This window comes from Lycium barbarum, chromosome 7, assembly GCF_019175385.1.
Source record: "Lycium barbarum isolate Lr01 chromosome 7, ASM1917538v2, whole genome shotgun sequence".
Taxonomy (NCBI): domain Eukaryota; kingdom Viridiplantae; phylum Streptophyta; class Magnoliopsida; order Solanales; family Solanaceae; genus Lycium; species Lycium barbarum.
This window is the reverse complement of record NC_083343.1, coordinates 97,636,388-97,658,839: the sequence shown is the minus strand read 5'-3', so window position 1 is coordinate 97,658,839 and position 22,452 is coordinate 97,636,388.

Here is a 22,452-nt window from a genome sequence, read left to right as displayed (position 1 = left end):
CGGAAAAAGATAGAATAACGTAAGTCTCACGATAATAATATAGAAAATATGGAGGTAAATGAAATACACCCCGGTATCTGATCTGGTCATATAAGAGCATCTAACTAAATACTACAAGTCTGGATAATAGTAATACATAATTAGTCTCAAAATCATGTCTCAGCATGGAAATAAAGACATAATAGAAGGAAGGTCTCCGGGCAGCTAACGACTTCGTGCTCACCCTGAAAGACTCGAATCAGCAATCCTCGAATTCCAGTCATGAGGAGTAGAGGTCGATTGCACCTGGTACTCTGCATTCATAAAAGGATACAACAAGTACAGTTCAATACAAACAACAAGTACTAGTAGGTATCATAGGCCGGCTAACACTAGCTAACACATATAAAGACAACAGAGTAGGATAAACACATAAACCAACAAGTACAAGTATAATATAATCTCAACAATACCTAACAAGTCCTCAAGTACGAACAATTAACATCAGTATTCAAACCATCAACTACCACCGAGGTTCCATAACCGATCAAGTCTATAGTGAAGTATCTAAACCCGAGTGTTCCCAGTCTCATCATATCCAATTACGCCTATTGTTAAAGCATCTAATCTTAAGTGTTCCAATTACTCATTAAAATTTGATAAAATATTCAACCAAGTATCCGATTAAGTATCCACAACACAATAACAATCCGAACACAATGATGATAACAAGTGCAATTCAGTACAATGCAATGATCTGGATCACATGAATGCAATGGCAATATATAAATACTGTGTACATACATGCCTCGAGCGGAATATCAGGTCTTGACGATCATGACCCATGGAGGACTCGAGAAGTGCATGTAGCAGTCTCACGATCCCGACAAAGACCTCGAGCATGGGACACTTTCATGATCCCGGCAAATACCTCGGGCATCGGGCACTCACACGATCCCGGCAAAGACCTCAAGTATTGGACACTTATCTCTCTTTTACGCTCTCCAACAAAGACCTCGGAGGCTACACTCTCTCAGTTATCATCATCAGCACCAAGTCACAGTTCATATCAATGTATCATGTAAAATGAGTATGAATTCCATGTGTAATATCATTGCCAACCGTAAATTATAATCAAGATGTCTTTCGTGTCTTATCATAAGTACACATCACATTTCAGGCCCACTCTCGTTATCCTTCCTTTTATGGATGATAAGTGCAATACAAAGAGAGATGAATGCAAAACACAAAGGCGACAATCCTATATGAAGTATGAAATGCATGTCGTGCATTTCCTCAGCCTCAATTAAACACATCAATCATAAAAATCCTCAACTATGTATTGTAATATGTAGATCAACATTCCAATTCTCGATCGTGCCACATATGCACACATATTACAATATCAATATCGATTCAAGTAAAGCACCGCAATATCATAGTCATGATATATCACTAGTCAGAAATACCCAATGTCTCAGTGTGGCAACCAACTAACAAGTAAGTACAACCAGGTAAGTAAATCAACACAACGGGGTGGCTAGCCCTAAAATCATACAACAAGGACTAACCTAAGACATATCCATCCCAACTTGGTTCCTGAAGGCTGAACATGCTTTCTCTGAAAATATCATCTAATCGAAGTCTTACCATAACGTAAACCATAACCTACCTTGAGAGCCGAACAACAAAGTCTCTAATAATCAAACCTTAGTCTTCCCTTTCCTTTGAGACTCGAGATCATGGAAGTCTAAATATATCCGAATCATGATATTAGAATCAAGAAGAACATATTTAAACCTTACTTCTATTCAAGACCCAAATCCCAACCTATGGAATGGGGTTTGTTAACAAAAAAGGAGAAGTTAGAGTGAAGAAATATGAACACCCATTTTAGTTTCAAGTTGGCTTTCCTATTCCTAGCTCAAGCTATTAGATGGGATTTAAGACCTCAAATCCTTGCTATTTAACTCTTTTCCTGTCACGACCCATTTTCACTTAGTCGTGCGGGCACCTACCGTTCCCACCTGGGTAAGTGAACCCTTATCCCTAAAACCATAAAAACATAATAAAGCGGAAGAAGATAGAATAACGTAAGTCTCACAATAATAATATAGAAAATGCGGAGCTAAATGAAATACACCCCAGTATCTGATCTGGTCATATAAGAGCATCTAACTAACGACTACAAGTATGGATAATAGTAATACACAATTAGTCTCAAAATCATGTCTCAGGATGGAAATAAAGACATAATAGAAGGAAGGTCTCCGGGCAGCAAACGTTTTCGTGCTCACCCTGGAAGACTCGAATCAGCAATCCTCAAATACCAGTCATGAGGAGTAGAGGTCGATCGCACCTGGTACTCTGCACTCATAAAAGGATACAACAAGTGTTGCTCAGTACAAACAACAAGTACTGGTAGGTATCATAGGCTGACTAGCACTAGCTAACACATATAAAGACAACAGAGCAGGATAAACACATAAACCAACAAGTACAAATATAATACAATCTGAACAATATCTAACAAGTCCTTAAGTATGAACAATTAACATCAATATTCAAACTATCAACTACCAACAAGGTTCCATAACCGATCAAGTCTATAGTGAAGTATCTAAATCCGAGTGTTCCCAGTCTCATCATATCCAATTAAGCCTATTGTTAAAGCATCTAATCTTAAGTGTTCCAAGTACTCATTAAAACCGGTAAAATATTCAGCCAAGTATCCGATCAAGTATGCACAAGACAATACCAATCCAAACACAATGATGATAACAAGTACAATGCAATACAATGATATGGATGACATGAATGCAATGGACATATATTCATACTGTGTACACATATACCTCGAGAGGAACATCACATCTCGACGGTCATGACCCATGGGGGACCTCGAGCATCGGACACTCTCACGATCCCGATAAAGACTTCGGGCATGGGGTACTCTCACGATCCTGGCAATGACCTTGGGTATCGAACACTTATCTCTCTTTTACGCTCTCTGGCAAAGACCTCAGAGGCTACACTCTCTCACTTATCATCATCAGCACCAAATCACTGCTCATATCAATGTATCATGTAAAATGAGAATGAATGCCACGCAGAACATCACTGCCAATCATAAATCATAATCAAGATGTCGTTCGTGTCTTATCACAAGTACACATCACAATTCTGGCCGACTCTTATTATCCTTCCTTTTTTTGATGATAAGTGAAATACAAAGAGAGATGAATGCAAAACAAAATGGCGACAATCATAGATAAAGTATTGAATGCATGTTGTGCCCTTCCTCAGCCTCAATTAAACAAATCAATCATAAAAATCCTAAACTATATATTGTAATATGCAGGTCAACATTTCAATTCTCAGTAATGCCACACATGGACATATATCACAATACCAATATCGACTCAAGTAAAGTACCACAATATCATAGTCATAATATATCACTAGTCACAATTACCCAATGTCTCAGCGTGTCAACAAGCCAAATAAGTAAGTAGAAGAAGATAATTAAATCAACACAACGGGGTGGCTAGCCCCCAAATCATAAAACAAGTCCCAAACTAAGACATATCAATCTCAACTTGGTGCCCCAAGGTTTAACATGCTTTCTCCGTCAATATCATCTAAACATACATTTCGCTAATCAAAGTCTCACCATAAGGTAAATTATAACCTACTTGGAGAGTCGAACAACAAAGTGTCCAATAATCAAACCTTAGTCTTCCCCTTCCTTTGATCCTCGAGATCATGGAAGTCTAACATATCTGAATCATGCTGTTAGAATCAAGAAGAACATCATTCAAACCTTACTTCTATTCAAGACCCAAATCCCAACCTATGTAATGGGGTTTATGAACTAAAAAGGAGAAATTAGGGATTCTAAGCTTAAACAAGAAATTCATACTCTAGGTGATCAATTCCCATTAATCAGAAGCTATATTAACTCATGAAATACTCAAATTCGCATTCTAGGTGAAACCTTCAATTTTGAGTATAAACCCTAACTTTAATTCTAAAAAATTGGTCAATAATAATAATGAAGGAATCATGTTTATATAGCTACTACTAATCAATTCCATACTTAATCAACCGCAATCCACTAACAAATCACGGTTTTATAATTAACTACTTATTCAAGAATGAAACCTAAAAAAACTATCTTATTCTCCAAGTTCTATGGAGTTACTAGCATGGATTCTTACTTAGGAAAGGTAATGAAAGAGATAGAGATTAGAGAACTCACCCTCATGAGAAATCTGACCAAGCCCTCTTCAAATTGCCTCCAAGATGCTAAGGAAAAGTAATAGAAGGAATGGGAGGAAATAAGGGTTTCCCAAGCCATTTAAATCAGAAAACTGCCTGTTGGCCACTTTTGCGGTCAATAGGCCGCTATAGCGCAACCGCTATAATGGTCACCCTACCACTATAGTGACCACCGCTATAGCGATCACCCAACCGCTATGGAGGTAACCCAACCTCTATAGTGCTCACCAAACACCAGAAATTTCTGGTGTCTTCCAACTTTAAATCGACACCCGGAACAACCCCGAAACCTTCCGGACACAAACCAAATATGCAGATATACATAAATATATGCTAAGAACACACACATGGTCTTAGAATTCCTAGCATAGCTCTCTTTGTCCAAGTCAACTCCCCAACGGCTTAAAATCCAGTTTCCAACACAAGTTCCAAAACACACCCGAGTATATTGGGAACCGAACAGAGCCCACCAATCAGTCACAAATGATCATTTGGACCTCTCGGAATCAACAGATTTCCAAAAAAGGTCTGTCTACTGAAAAGTCAACTGTGATTCAAATAATTTTCAGTTAAAAGCCAAATTTTCCAAAAACTACATCAAAGCCCAAACCAAAGCCTAGGGAATCGTGCCACCTATTCCCTTGGGTCAGAATAGTACTAATAAGGCTCGCGGATGGGTCAACAGGGGCAAAATGGTCAAAAATGCAATAATGACCAAACGAGTCGTTACATTTCCTGACCTCTACTTTCTTTTCCAAGAAAAGTAAAAGTATTTAGGTGCAAGTAATGTGGGTCACCATTAAATGTGACTAAAGCATGAAGAGTTAATAGAAAACATTTTTGACATATTGTTGGCATTAGCTACACTTATGCATACATGAGTCTTGATGATTGACAAACAGGCAAATAATAATTGACAAAAGATCATATTGATTGGTACCATGAAGAAGACAAACCTAGTCTAGATACATATAAGAATGCACATGAATGATTGAATAGAGCTAGACATCTGGATGAAGAAAGGAGAAGTTCCAAACACAAGTGCGATGTCTGAATAAGTAAGGATGCAGTGCATATTGAACAAGTCCGAAAACCAAATCTATCGCAAAAGGAAATTAGCAGGCAATATAATAGGTGTAAAGAAGCAACCGTAATAGGATGGTAAGAAGAGGTTCAAGGACATGTTCCATTGCAATAAAGAAGCAGAGACAAATGCAGACACACAAATAAATAGGTTGCAGTTATATATATGTTTGTTAGTATGATGGTAGGTGGAATATAGAATAGAGCGACAAAAAATGCTTCACATACAGACATAAAGAGCAGGGGAGATGATGACTCGGTCAAAGATGCAGTTCAGTTGAAGACATAGAACAAATATGCAAACTATTCTATACAAAGGAGTCATCAAGTACAGTGGTAAGATAATGAAGAAGAATGACCATAGGTCATCAGGTGCATTGGTTGAATGACGCAACAGTGAGGAGAGGTGAAGTGACTCAGACTAAAAAAAAAATATTCAAAAGGAAGAAATTGTTTACCTAAAGATCTTGCAGACAAAGCATGTGAATCAGGTCTATTAAAGAACCAGGACTGCAAACATATTCCATCGAAAAGTAAGAACAAAATTAGAAGTCAAAGAGTAAGTCAAGATTGAAGGCATTGTTTACTCCAGCAATGAATAAATGCATGTGAAGAAGACAGACACAGAGCTACACATGATCAATGAAACAGGTCTGTCAACATGTTCCATTATCCATACCAAAAGTAGACTCTAGAAAAAGTCAAAAGTATGAACGTGAAAGGAATGATGAAACAGGTTTGAGAACATGTTCTCTCTCAAAAAGTGTAGATTTTTAAAGGCAGACGAACCGGTAGATAAAACAGGTTTGTGAACATATTCCAGGGCAAGTCCTACAGTAACTAGGACTTACCGAATTATGGAAAGAACTTGGTGGTCAAGTATGAAAGACTCCTTGGCATCTTTGTAGGGATTAGTAAGCCTTCTACACATATTAGAAGCAGACTCAAACTACACAAAACCTACATGCGTGTCATTGACCGACTAGGAAAGGGTTTTGTGGTAACCGACATGCGGAGCATCAATGTTATAAATACCCAGGTCCTTCTAAGAAGAAGGTTCTGCACCCACAAAGAGAGAATTCATAATATTGAGAGAAAAGGATTTATCCATCATATTCAAGAATTCGGGGTTGCATCCCTAGTGTAAGAAGAAGGATTGATGGAACTGCTTTAGTGTATAATGTTCTCCAGTTCAGATGTCTAGATATCTTGTATTAGGTTATTTTATTGAGTTGTATCTTTATCCACTTATTAAGAAGGATAAACATAGATAAAAACCACTGTAATTCAAGTTGGAGTCTAGCTTAAAGATAGCTTGCTAGTTAGAGGTTGGGTAGCAAGGCTGTTGTAGTTGGGATTAGGTTGCAGAGTTTGTAACGTAATTTGCAGTTGGCTCAGTTGTAGTGAAGTTTAGGTAAATCCTACAGGTCTGTAGGTTGTGGTTTTTATCACCTTTTGAGCCGAGTGATTTCCACGTAAAAATCCTGTGTCCTTTACCTTCCTGTTTATTTTTATTCCGCAAACACATTTATAGAACAGGTTGGGTAACGTGTTTTGTCCATAGGCAAAAAGTAGGTACACATTGGGATAGACACTTAGGTCGTGCAAAGCTAACACACATAAATAGACTTTGAATATAAAAACACAATCACATAGTTAGTCATATTCAATTATGTAACAAGAAAGAAATGACAAATTATTCATGGTGCTTACAAAGGTAGTTGGAGAAGATGACAAAAAGAGAAATCTCTATTAAAAGATTCACCAACAAAGCTATTTTCAATGCAAAGAATAAGAACTAAAAGTTGGATTATTGAATAATGAGCTCAAAGCCCTAGATAAAGTATTTATAGTCAAAGCACAAAAAGTACAAAAATAAGCTGAAAGTAACAAGTGCGTCGACCCAAATGCGGTCGCATCTCAGGTCGCATCTTGAGTATGTGGTTGCATGTTGATTGCATTCCAAAACCCTAGATCTTGAATCTTCTCTTCAGTGGCTGATACGACCTGTTTACACGTCTTATTTCCCATATGCGGTCTCATCCTCTAGCAGATGCCACATTTTCTACGATTTTGGATTGCTCATTGTTTTGCTCAGACTCTGAGTATGTGGACACATTTAGTGTTTTCGGTGTTGCATGTGTGTCGCATTTTGTCTGATTTCGACAATCTTTCTGATCTGCACATGCAACTGACTTGCAGTCGCATTTGGACTTTCTGGCATCGCATCTGATGTTGTATTTGCGCAATTTCTGCCCTTATTTTTGCTTTTTGTTCACTTTTTGTCCTTCAACTCCCAAAAACCTAAAACATAAGAAACCACAGTCAAAATGGAGAATAATACTTAAAAGACTCCTAAAAATTATAGGGACGGGATATAAATGGTCCAAAATCCATGACTTATCAGACTCATTTGGTGAATTCGGATGGGATAAAGCTTCCAGAAGACTTAATGCTTCGCTTTGATCAAGGTAAGTTATGACTTTTGTCGACTTCATTTGGAGGATGCTTTTGATAATTAATTAATAATAAGGGTTTAGGGAAAAATAGGAGGCCATATATCCATGGTGTGATGGTCACTGATACAGGTACTAGTGCTATGTTATGGATAATGTGTTGAGATACGTTAGTGATGGTCATAAACCAAGAATTACAAAGCATGCAGGCATTAGCTAATATATAATTGTCTTGATTTGATTGCTTAGGTGCCTATAACACTCCATTAAATCTGGTATACATATTTGCACTTGATATTATACTTTATGTGGTCATCCTTATTTATTCACGGTGATGGTTCACAATTTTATGGCTTGATGTGATCTTCATAGTTCAAATTCAAATTGGAATGATATTATTTTAGCCAAAAGGGGTTAGTTGCCAAGGGGAAATGGTTCTGGAGGATTGTGTATACCAAGGGAAAATGGTTCTGGTGGATTATGAATTCCTGAGGGTTCGAGCGGTATATGGACCTTGGGGGTCCTCCCATGAGTCACAACTTTTGGAAAGCCAAGTACGTGTGTATACCCGTTGCATATTGCATTACATTTTTGATCTGATCATTTGGTTCTACTTGGCACTTGACTTATCAACTATTCTGTTATTAGACAGTTTCTGAGTTAAGGTAAACTTATGGTACGATGTAGCTAGCCTTCCCCCATGGTGCTAACCACATTATGAAACTGTGCCTTGGATAAACATTATACTGTAGAGTAATGCTCTTCCAGGGCACCTTGGGGTGGGATGGTATCATTGACTCATACATTTGGATAGAAACTTTAGAATGGTGTAGCACTGAGTTAAACCTGTTCTTCAAATCATCTTGTAGTGTTGGTGCCTGCAAGAAAAACTTCTTAACTTCCATATCTTCCTGACCACCCAAGTTGCATTGCTAGGAATGGTGTAATCTCCCACTGAGTAGTTCTTTATATAGTAGATATGTACCCACCTAATCTACAAGCAGTCCTTCTTCTCTGAGATTTCTGAGCTTTTTGATGATCACAACTTTGTTCCACAAGCATAAATTCATAACATTCTGCCCCCTAGTGTGTTATACCCCGTATATTTATACGTCGAATTATTTGCAAGTAAATCGACTCAAGTTGGAGGAGGAATTATTTTCGGACCTGAAATACAAACCTTTAATTTTCAATTTTAATTAGAACATAAATTGTTTATAAATTTTACTTAGTATAGAAATATTATTGGTGATTAGGGATTAATTAATTGTGATTATATTACTAAGTAAGAATTAGTGATTAATTAATTTAATTTTTAATTGTGGGCCCCACCCGTTTTAATTAATTAATTAAAAAAAAAAACAAATCAGCAAAATATTTGATGAGTCATGAGGGGGGGCAGCACGTGTCACTTTGGGAGATTCCATATATATGGAAATTGGATGAACATGTTAGGAGATAATTTTCAATTTCACAAACTCTGAATTAGAGAAAAAAATTGCAACAATTTCCATGGCTGCTCGGCCAGCCATGGATGGGGGAAAACTTTTTTTTGTTGCATGTTGTGATCAAGATTCAAGTAGTTTGCAAGTTCAATGAGGTGATACCAACATTGGATATTAAGTTGGAGAAGAAGGAATTGTAAAATTGGAGCAATTGAGTGTAGAAATTCCTCCAAGAAAATTTAGGTAAGATTTTCTCATTTTGTGGTGTAATTATGTTAATGGTGTTGTATTGGAAGGATTAAAATTGGATTGGACGAAATTGGAATTAAGAAAATGCATGAAATCGATGTTATAGGAAATTGTGGGTTGAAATGGATTTAGAAAAGTTGTTGGGTTGTTAGAATTGTTATGGGCTGAATTATGAGAATTTTATATGTCTATCTCTGTTGTTGGTATTTCTGTGTTAACAGGAGAATAATTGAAAATTCGGGTTGGGCGAATATATAGGGGAAATGCTGCTCGATTTCCGTTAAGTCCTTAACTAATGAGAAACCCTAAAACGAGGAAGTGTGAGTTAAAGAATAAGTTCTATAAGTGATGAGCTGCGGATTTATGAACTAGAAAATATAGTTACTAACAATAGCGTTACTTTTATATTAAATAGGCTAAAGGGACGATGAAGCGAACGGGTTTGCGATTAATCGTTAACAGGTATGTAAAGCTGTCCCTTCTTTCTTTTGGCATGTCTTAGATTTAAGTGATGAACGATATGAACTTTGGGGTAATTCTATTCGTAAGTCTTGAGTGTGATTCATGATCCTTATTCACTTCTTGACGTTAGAACTCTTAAAATGATTGAACTTCCCTCTCAAATTTTGTATATCGATATATATAAGACTCTATTCTTAGAGAGTGTAGAGATATTTGTATCGTTGGCCTCCTATGTTTTTTGTCCATAACTCCCAGAGACTTTTCATATTAGCTTCTTATGTCACCAGAGGGGTTCAGAGTATCCTTTTCCGAGTTTTACATGCATTTGTATATATTATATTATATTTATGGATCGGGCCGTACGTTCCTTGGCACTAACATATTATATTATAAATGGATCGGGCCGTACGTTCCTCGGCACTAACATACTATATTATATATGGATCGGGCCGTACGTTCCTCGGCACAAACATATTATATTATATATGGATCGGGCCGTACGTTCCTCGGCACTAACATATTATGTTATATATATGGATCAGGCCGAACGTTCCTCGGCACTAACATATTATATTGTATATGGATCGGGCTGTACGTTCCACAGCACTATTAGTTATATTATAATCTATGCCTATCATACGCTGTAGAGTCAGTTTCTGTCATATAGAGTTATGCAGATATTCTCAGATGTTAACCACAGATGCATTCTATTATTGAGGCTGGTTTTCATGATTCATCTGTACTTGATGTTCTTATGCTTTATATACTCAGTACATATTCCGTACTGACCCCCTTTCTTCGGGGGGGGGGGGGGGATGCGTTTCATGCCCGCAGGTACAGACGTTCGACTTGGTGATTCCCCAGCTTAGGATTCTGTTTCAGCTGTCTTGGAGAGCTCCATTGTTCCGGAGCCTAGATTTTGGTATAGACCTTCTGATATATATATATATATATATATATATATATATATATATATATGTTGGTCCAAGGGTACGACGGGGCCCTGTCCCGTCATATTTCACTGTTAGTACTCTTAGAGGTCTGTAGACATATGTGTGGGTTGTGTATAAGTTCTGTTCAGCTGTGTCTATACGATGTGCTATGACATGATGTCCGTCTGTAGTGGTAGTCTTGTCAGCTTGCATATGACATGATATTGATGTGTAGTGGCAGCCTTGTCGGCTTGCGTATCATTTTATGATATGATCAGTTGTGACTCCTCAGGAGACAGTCTATCTAACTATACATATATGATGACGTTATGAACCGTTGGAGTTCTTTTACAAGTTTCCATACTGTTCATAGATTCAGTTTGATTATATTTAACAGGTACGTATACGGGTGTCCAGGTCGGGCACTAGTCATGGCCTAGTCGTGACAAAAGTGGTATCAGAGCAGTTCATCCTCGGAGTGTGTACAGACCGTGTCTAGTAGAGTCTTGTATATCGATGTGTTGTGCACCACATCTATAAACTGGAAGCTACAACACATTTAGGATGTTACCTTTCTTTCATACCTAAGATCGTGCGATAGAGCCCAGCCATAGGAAATGAAATTCCTTATACTAACCTTTGATTTCAGCTGAAGTACGACATCGACAGAAGGAAGCGACAGATGATATTGGAAGTTACAAAGTACACAGGTAAGTTACGGTGCGAAAGAGGCATGTTGGATGAGGTAAGAATATTGAAACATGATTGAAATGTAAAGTTGGAGGATGAAAGAGAAGGTGGATAGGAAAGTATAACAGGACAGATCGTTAAAGGATCAGGTACGTCTCGAGGTATGATGTGTGAGGTAAATCCCGACACCCTTATACTTTTTTTTTTTGGAAATTGGGAGCCCTGTGTAGCTATGATACGATATGATACATGCGTATATATGTTGGCCCTGTGAGACATTATTGGTATTTCCTGCGTGCAGGTTTTGGGATAGTAAGAAGTACAGAGGAAACTCTGCCCAAATTTTCCCAGAAATAGAAAAAGAAGAGAATGAGATATAAGTTCAAAATATGTCTTGGAAGTGGATACCGATAGGGGTAAATTACGACGTTTTTACAGTTTAAGGGGGTGATGTGGCGTGATTTTATGCCACAATCGATGCTTTTTTACTATAAGTTTTACTTGTTTTTAAGCAAGCCTATGTGATTTTACGTGGTTTTTAGTGTTTTTCAGGTAAAGGAACAGATTCGGCACAATCACAGTTGAAGTGCAGAACCAGGTCGTAAATGAAGTTTACGGGCCGTATTCTACAATACGGGCCGTATTCCATGGTCGTGTTAACGGATAACAGAACCAGAAAGTCAAGCTGAGAAGATGGTGGTTTACGAGCTAGGTTTACGGACCGTATTTCAGTTTACAGTTCGTATTCCATCACGTATTTAACCAGTTGAGCATCTAGCAGAAAGTCGAAGTGTTGGATGTTGAAATACGACCATGCAGTTTACGGACCGTAAACCACTTTACGGTTCGTATTTCAAAAGAGAAAGTTGCACACAACTGAGAAGCTAACTTAGGCGTAAACCATTTTTACGGTCCGTAAAGTGATTTACGAACCGTATTTTGCCATGACGAGACCACAGTGCAAATCTGTAACTTTTGTATTTCCAAAACCTATAAATAGTCATTGTAGGGATTTTAATAGACATCAATTATTATATTTTTGTCTCTTGACTTAGAACATTAAATTCTCTCTAGTTTTTGAAGATCCAAACATCAATTCAAGTATTACCAATTCCTTTTTCATTCCAAAGTAAGAAATTATGAATTCTTCAATTTCTTATTTCTTGTTCTTTGTCATGAGTAGCTAAATTCCCTTACTAGGGTTGTGAACCCAATGATGGGTGTTTTGGGATTGGGTTTGTGATTGATATACAATTAATGGATTATTAGGGTTTAGTTATTCTTCATTCTTCATTCATAATTAATGGTTGCAAACATTGATTAAAGCCATAAGCCCTAATTTATTTGGGAAAATAATTAGGGTTGGTAAGAATAATTAACAAGAACTCAAAGCTTTAAACTTTGTTTAATAAATTCACATAGGAATAAGAAGAATTTACTTGGCATGATTAATCGTTCTTCATTATCACTTTCTTATATTTGGGAAAATCATAGAAAGATATAATCTTTATCTATTGGAAAATAATAGAGATTCGCATAGAGATTAGGTGCATTCACATAATGATCCATTACAAGTATATCAAGATCAATACCCATGATCATACACTCTATCTAACGGGGACACAACCTTAGTTTTTTTTACCCTAAATTACCACCAAAACAATAGTTTAGCAGTTAGTTATAGAACAACCAAATTTTACCAAAATCATCGGATTAAGACATTAGACCTAGAACTTAGCATCTACGAGTTTAGTAACCTTTTCACACCCTATTCCCGGTGGGATTCGACCCCAACCTTGTTGGGTTAATATATTTGACAACGTCCGTTTTATACCATTAATAGGTGTAATTTGATTGAACAAAATAAAGTGACTGCCAAAAGTAGCATTTGTGTGCACATTAGTATGTTCGATAATGTAATGTCATGTATTGAAGCTTCATGGTTGGTCATAACGTTCTTAAGTTGTGTATATTGCTTTACAATAGACAGTTGGGGTGGTCAGTAGAAAGGAAAACATGCATGCCAGAAGTTCCAAGTCAAATCCGATGTAGACATTGTTATTCTATGATATCTAAGTGTTAGATTGAGTCGTTGTGTGGTATGGCCTGCTTGAGGACAAGCAAATACTTTAAGTTGGGGGTGTTGATGTGGCGTGATTTACGCCACAATCGATGCTTTTTGACTATAAGTTTTACGTATTTTTAAGCAAGCCTATGTGATTTTACGTGGTTTTTAGTGTTTTTTAGGTAAAGGAACAGATTCGGCACAATCACAGTTGAAGTGCAGAACCAGGTCGTAAATGAAGTTTACGGGCCATATTCTACAATACGAGCTGTATTCCATGGTCGTGTTAACGGATAACAGAACCAGAAAGTCAAGCTGAGAAGATGTTGGTTTACGAGCTAGGTTTACGGACCGTATTTCAGTTTACGGTCCGTATTCCATCACGTATTTAACCAGTTGAGCATCTGGCAGAAAGTCAAAGTGTTGGATGTTGAAATACGACCATGCAGTGTACGGACCGTAAACCATTTTACGGTCCGTATTTCAAAAGAGAAAGTTGCACACAACTGAGAAGCTAACTTGGGCGTAAACCATTTTTACGATCCGTAAAGTGATTTACGGACCGTATTTCGCCATGACGGGACCAAAGTGCAAATCTGTAACTTTTGTATTTCAAAAACCTATAAATAGTCATTATAGGGTTTTTAATAGACACCAGTTATTATATTTTTGTCTCTAGACCTAGAACTTAGCATCTACGAGTTTAGTAACCTTTTCACACCCTATTCCTTATGGGATTCGACCCCAACCTTGTTGGGTTACTATATTTGACAACATCCGTTTTATACCATTAATAGGTGTAATTTGAGCGTATCAGGGGGTAATAATATGATTGAGATAAAAGTACGGAGGAGGAAGAAGTATGACAAATTATGAAGGTATTGATAAGACAGCATGTGAGGTATTAAGGGTAAGATTGATCAGAAAGGGGGAAGGGTTAAATACGCCTAGTCCACAGAGTGTAATTAAAACATAGTAAGAATCGTGAATAAGGTTAAGAAGTGTTACGTTATAGGGTGGATTACGAACATGATATACTGTGAATACCATAAGGATTGTTATAGAAATGAGTAAAGCCTAGCGAGGAAGTAACTAAAGGATATGATGTGATCAGTGTGAAACGGAAAAGCAAATGTAGAACGAATAAGAAAAAACTTACAAAGTCCGATGGGGAGATTTCAGAATAGAGATCAAGTGGTAACGAAAGTGAAAGCGAGCACAGGAAGAGAATGAGTTAATAGAAAGAGGAAGATAAGAAGAAAGCGAGCGGGATTGCAGTGTAGCGATGCGTTATGACGTATATAGCTAAGAAAACGAGTAAAATAAGCGACAGAATTGTGAAAGACCAACCTAAAGGAAGGTGAGCAACGAGACAGAATGAGTGCCAGAAATGACTGGTATGATAAGAACAAATAGAGATGAACAGAATATGTTTCGAAAATGAGAAAGGGGTTATGTAGAAGTAGTGTTTTCCAAAGGATACAGGAGTAGCATGAGATTCCTCGTGCACAGAATAAAAGATGGACATAGACTGGAGAAATGAAAGGAATAATAAAGGGAGCACTCAAGATAGACGTAATTAATTGAGTATGAGTATAGGATAAAAGGGAAATATATAGCTACAAACTTAAGATGTAGTACGACGGAAAGGTAATAAGACAAGACCACTATTAAAACAAGTTTGATATGATTTTGAGTAAGTCAAGAGTTGGCGTTGGGTATACAAAAAGGGTGAAAGCGCATGAGGCATAAAGGAGTATTGCGTATATGTGACTTAACCCCGAAAATGATGAAATCCTTAAAGGATAAGGATTGTAGATTTGCGAAACAACTGATGTATTGTGAGTTTATTAGAGGAAACAGGTGATATCCGTTGGTATAAAGATAGTGTTACAAGAAAGCTTGGGACGTTTATCATTAGAATATAAGTGTTATCGAATGGGGAATTTGAAACGCCTATAAGCACTAGCTAATTACTGATCGGGATAAATGGAATGTGGCTTTGGATAAATTGCTACATTAATTATATTACTCGAGTGCCAACCATCAAATGAGATTTGTACTATATGTCGAGAGTTCTCATCGCCTCGTGATTGTGTTGGGGTTTCATACATGGGTAATCTAAGTTATAGATGGTATAAAGGAAGACATGGATATGGTGCAGTATACCAAATATATTGGAAAAGAATCATATGAATTTGGTAATGGGAAATAGGGACATAGAGTAGAATATAAATAGATAATGATGTAGGTACACCCAAAAGGGGGGGAAGCGGATGAGAGAGATGCAAGTGTAAGATGAAAACAACCGACACTGCAACACATTTAATGTGGATATTTTAACTTCAAGTGAGATCCCTTGCTGGGACAAGTTGGTAAGATTTGAAAGCCAGCAATAAACGAGTAGTAGTCAAGATGGTATTTAAGACAGTGCTGAAAATTATTTGTAAGGACCTTGGATAATATGACATTAGAAAGTATATGCTTATAAAAAGGGAGAATGCGACAAGAGAATGGTAACGAGTAGCTTAAGAGATATTATAAAGGATAACAAGGCTATAATGGATTAGAGGTTAAAATATTGGCAACGGAGTTATTGGCTAATGACATTATGACACATAAGTAGCAAAGGAGAAAGGAAAGGAAAGGAGTATGACAAGAAAGGCTACGAACGAGTTTTAGTACGAATATTTGTATGCTAAGGATAAGACCAAGTGAGTACTTGATAAGAAGAGTAAGAATTCAGTAACAACAATGTGGTTGCGATATTTCGGATACATCAAAGAAATGTGTAAGATGGTTTGAGGCAAAACTACAGAGATATAACTAGTACTGAGGGCAAAAGCCATAGTTAAGGACTAGTTATATCAATTGAAAGATATAAGAGAAGAATATAGGGTCTGCATAAAGACTAGCGAGGCAACGCTAAGGTATTTTCTGGGCTGATTTGAGCACCTACACATACCCGTGTAAAGATTGTAATAAGATGCGTGATAGGAGGACTAAAAGCAAGTTGAGTAAAGGGGCAATAGAAGAGTTTGTGTCAAAAATAGAGAAACGACACGAGGTAATATGCCTAAAGTATTGCCAGTTAGTGTAAAGGAAATTACAAATTGATTTAATCGAGGCAATCAGAACAAACGGGTTATTGGTTACTGAATGACTGTAAAGTTATAATATGAGGGGACCCTAGCACTATTTGATAGCCAACCCTAAAGATCGAGATCAAGAAGTAAAAGCAAGTGTTAGTTAAAGACCCTTAAAAGAAGGTCAGAAAGTGACACATGATGCTGATGATTCCAAAATACGGACCGTTACAGCGGAGTAAAGCAAGGATATTGGAGTACAAAAATGTTACCCTCTGGGAAATTTCGTTTTACTCGTAGAACCTGCGAAGGGTCCACAGGTTACCAGAGGCATACGATACTCCAGGGATATTAAAGTCTAATGAACCGACGAGAGACGTCTGCGCGTTATAAAAATCATATTTAAAGATTGAGAGGTAAGATGAAGGAAACGATGTCTTAAGGGAATAACTATAGGAGAAGAAGGAGTCAAGTTAAGACTAAGCGCACAAGGAAGAGAGTAAGATTTCAGCGGAAAAGTTCGCAACACAACTGACAACGGACTGCGAAGTAAGATAAGAGTAAAGGCAATGACGTGGAATTATTACCTCGGGAAGCAACAGAAAGAGGAGATATTACAGGAATGACTAAGTAGGGGCCTGGAATGCGTTATAATGAATTATAGCAAATCGACCAGTGGAAGAGGTATGTGAAGGGCATAATTAAATAAGAGAACACTTGGGAAAGTATTGGGAATTCAGGATCAGTTTAACATTCGAGGACGAATGTTCTAAAGGGGGAAGGATGTTATACCCCGTATATTTATACGTCGAATTATTCGCAAGTAAATCAACTCAAGTTGGAGGCGGAATTATTTTCGGACATGAAATACGAACCTTTAATTTTCAATTTTAATTAGAACATAAATTGTTTATAAATTTTACTTAGTATAGAAATATTATTGGAGATTAGGGATTAATTAATTGTGATTATATTACTAAGTAAGAATTAGTGATTAATTAATTTAATTTTTAATTGTGGGCCCCACCCGTTTTAATTAATTAATTAAAAAAAACAACAACAAATCAGCAAAATATTTGATGAGTCATGAGGGGGGGCAGCATGTGTCACTTTGGGAGATTCCATATATATGGAAATTGGATGAACATGTTAGGAGATAATTTTCCATTTCACAAATTGTGAATTAGAGAAAAAAATTGCAACAATTTCCATGGCTGCTCGGCCAGCCATGGATGGGGGAAAAATATTTTTTTTGCTTGTTGTGATCAAGATTCAAGTAGTTTGCAAGTTCAAGGAGGTGATAGCAACATTGGATATTAAGTTGGAGAAGAAGAAATTGTAAAATTGGAGCAATTGAGCGTAGAAATTCCTCCAAGAAAATTTAGGTAAGATTTTCTCATTTTGTGGTGTAATTATGTTAATGGTGTTGTAATGGAAGGATTAAAATTTGATTGGACGAAATTGGAATTAAGAAAATGCATGAAATCGATGTTATAGGAAATTGTGCGTTGAAATGGATTTAGAAAAGTTGTTGGGTTGTTAGAATTGTTATAGGCTGAATTGTGAGAATTTTATATGTATATCTCTGTTGTTTGTATTTCTGTGTTAACCGGAGAATAATTGGAAATTCGGGTTAGGCGAATATATAGGGGAAATGCTGCCCGATTTCCGTTAAGTCCTTAACTAATGAGAAACCCTAAAACGAGGAAGTATGAGTTAAAGAATAAGTTCTATAAGCGATGAGCTGCGGATTTACGAACTAGAAAATATAGTTACTAACGATAGCATTACTTTTATATTAAATAGGCTAAAGGCACGACGAAGCGAACGGGTTTGCGATTAATCGTTAACAGGTATGTAAAGTTGTCCCTTCTTTCTTTTGGCATGTCTTAGATTTAAGTGATGAACGATATGAACTTTGGGTTAATTCTATTCGTAAGTCTTGAGTGTGATTCATGATCCTTATTCACTTCTTGACGTTAGAACTCTTAAAATGATTGAACTTCCCTCTCAAATTTTCTATGTGTTGGATAGTAATCGATATATGTAAGACTCTATTCTTAGAGAGTGTAGAGATATTTGTATCGTTGGCCTCCTATGTTTTATGTCCATAACTCCCAGAGACTTTTCATATTAGCTTCTTATGTCACCAGAAGGGTTCAGAGTATCCTTTTCCGAGTTTTACATGCATTTGTATATATTATATTATATTTATGGATCGGGCCGTACGTTCCTCGGCACTAACATGTTATATTATATATGGATCGGGCCGTACGTTCCTCGGCACTAACATATTATATTATATATGGATCGGGCCGTACGTTTCTCGGCACTAACATATTATATTATATATGGATCGGGCCGTACATTCCTCGGCGCTAACATATTATGTTATATATATGGATCGGGTCATACGTTCCTCGGCACTAACATATTATATTGTATATGGATCGGGTTGTACGTTCCACAACACTATCAGTTAGATTATAATCTATGCCTATCATACGCCGTAGAGTCAGTTTCTGTCATATAGAGTTATGCCGATTTTCTCAGATGTTAACCACAGATGCATTCTATTATTGAGGCTAGTTTTCATGATTCATCTGTACTTGATGTTCTTATGCTTTATATACTCAGTACATATTCCGTACTGACCCTTTCTTCGGGGTGGCTGCGTTTCATGCCCGCAGGTACAGACGTTCGATTTGGTGATTCCCCAGCTTAGGATTCCGTTTCAGCTGTCTTGGAGAGCTCCGTTATTCCGGAGCCTAGATTTTGGTACATACCTTATGATATATATATATATATATATATTGGTCCAAGGGTACGACGGGGCCCTGTCCCGTCATATTTCACTGTTAGTACTCTTAGAGGTCTGTAGACATATGTATGGGTTGTGTATAAGTTCTGTTCAGCTGTGTCTATACTATGTGCTATGACATGATGTCCGTCTGTAGTGGCAGCCTTGTCGGCTTGCATATGACATGATATTGATGTGTAGTGGCAGCCTTGTCGGCTTGCGTATCATTTTATGATTTGATCAGTTGTGACTCCTCAGGAGACAGTCTATCTGACTATACATATATGATGACGTTATGAACCGTTGGAGTTCTTTTGCAAGTTTCCATATTGTTCATAGATTCAGTTTGATTATATTTAACAGGTACGTATACGGGTGTCCAGGTCGGGCACTATTCATGGCCCACGGGGTTGGGTCGTGACATGGTGCCTTTGGTAAATAGGTTTTGGCCCATGAAACCAAAGCTTTCTTTCAAATTGCAGCATCACCAGTCCACAAGAATGATCTACACAAGCTGTCAATCATTTTCATTAGGTAATATAAATATTTATGCCCAATAAGTTTGGATACGAAATATTGTTGACTTAATTAGTTTCAATCTTCCAGCATAAGACAATAGTTTTGTAGACCAGCAATTGATCCTGGTAGTAATTTTTTCTACCAGTAGAAGACATTGGGTAATGGGAAGTTTCTTAGAAGAGAGTTGTACTCCCAAATACAGTGAGCCTTCACAGAATCCCAAAGTGGTTAGAATTTCCTGTTTAAGTGCATCCTTTACCCCAGATATGTATATTGAGCTTCTACCAACATTTGCTTGTAAACCAGAGGCTATGAAAAACCTGAGGAAAACTACTTGAAGGAGTTTGATAGAAGGGTTGTCTTCTTTGCAAAACATAAGCAGATTATTAGCAAAGCAAATGTGCGTCACTCCTAGTTTCTTGCATCTTAGGTGAAATTTGAAATTTTTATTAGTGGCTACAACATTAAGTTCACTTTGCAGATATTCCATCCTTATAAAAAATAGATAGGGTGACATAGGGTCACCCTGTTTAATCCCTCTTTTTCCTTAAAAAGGTTTTGTGAGACCCCATTTAATACTAGTGTGTATGACACAGAAGAAATGCACTCCATAATCTATTGAATGAATCTATAAGGAAAGCCAAGGTCAGCTAACATACTTTTAAGGAAACACCATTCAATGGAGTCATAAGACTTCCTAAGATCTACTTTCAGGTTGTTTCTTGTTACAAAAGGTGAAGTGCCACCCTTTTGCCCTCACAGGTGTAAGCTGGAGATAATCTACACAATCCCTAAAATCTTGTGTTTCTGGAGGTGTGACAGGGGAATCAACCATGTCCTCAGATGACAAGATGGCGTTAAAATCATCAGCAAGTAGCCAAATACCTTGTATATTAGAACCTAGCTTCCTCAAGTCATTCCATAAGCTGGTTCTCTCCTCGGCCTCATTCTTAGCATAAACAATTGTATGGGTAGTAGAAAAAGAGGTATCCAAATCCTGTATATGATAGTGAATAAATTGGTCTTTTATCATAATTATCTGCATTTGTATATGAGTTTCTCAGAACAACCAAACTCTACCATTAGGTGCCATGGTATAGTTACAGCAAGTATTCCAACCCTATGCTACTTTTCCTAAAATGCCCTAGGCTTTATGTTCCTTCACCCTATTTTCTAAACAACCAAATACCTCCACTCTATGCTTTTGCCGAAACAACTTTATCTCTTTCTGCTTTAGGGGCTAATTTAATCCCCTAACATTCTATGTAAAGATGATCATAAGGGATTATGAGTAATCCCGGGGCCTTCAGGTTGTCCTGATATAGAATTGATGGACTTGTCCTGAAGACCAGCAAATCTGTTAGCAGTAGGATCCATAGTAGCATACACACCTTGATCTGATGGAGCAGTTTGTGACACTTTACTTTTTTGAGGTCTTGCTCCACACTTTCCTTTCCCATTCACGTGGTTGTCTAATGCTAACTGATTTGGTCTGGTATATCAAGGGGTTTAGGTTCAGCAGTAGCATTAGGAATATGAGCATCTTTTTTAGCCATCCAGTCTTGTCTAACCTGCCTTATTCTCCTCCTATTTCTTATTCTCCTTCTAGGGGCCTCGTTATAGTCATCCTGTTTATCCTCCTCCTCTCCACCTATCCAGCAATCATCCAGTTTATGACTAAATCTCATACAATTATACAAAATTTAGGTCACCAATCATAGTCAGCAATTTGGTTTATTATGCCTGAGGGAGTAGTTATCTCTATAGATTCAACAAGAGGTTTTGACACATCGGTTTGAATCAACATTTGAGCATAGAAAATACGTTCCATAGAATCTATATATTTATTAGTATATAGTGGTCTACCAATAGTACTAGCAATTTTACTAAGTGCTTTAGCAGACTAATAACCCACTAGCAAACCTGTGAAGATCACCTATAGTGGAATAGTTGTCAAGCAGTGTGGATTGAATTCAAAGTTAATTTGCCAGTTTTAGATGATGAATGGTTTGTTGTGAAAGGAATAAGGTCCTCCTATCAAAATCCTATCATAGTCCTCATAGTTGGCAAACCGAAAAATGAAGTATCCAAAGTCATATGTAAGCACTTGGGGTTTCTCAGTATATGTCCAAGCATGCGAGATAAAACTCTTCACAGTTTTCATATAAGGTATATCACCCATGACAAAGCCAATCAATGCAGTTTGCTAGTAACTTGTGATTTCACATTATCCTCAACAATTGTAACACACAATTTACCCTGTCTAGTGGACAGCGCAACGTAAGTTAAAGATTTACGTTATTAAGCTAGCAAATTCTCATGAAAGCCCTTCTTCCCCGATGGAGTAGGCTGGGCCGATATGGCCGCTTAAGAAAATTGGAGTCATCAAGGTGCCAGAGAGCCGT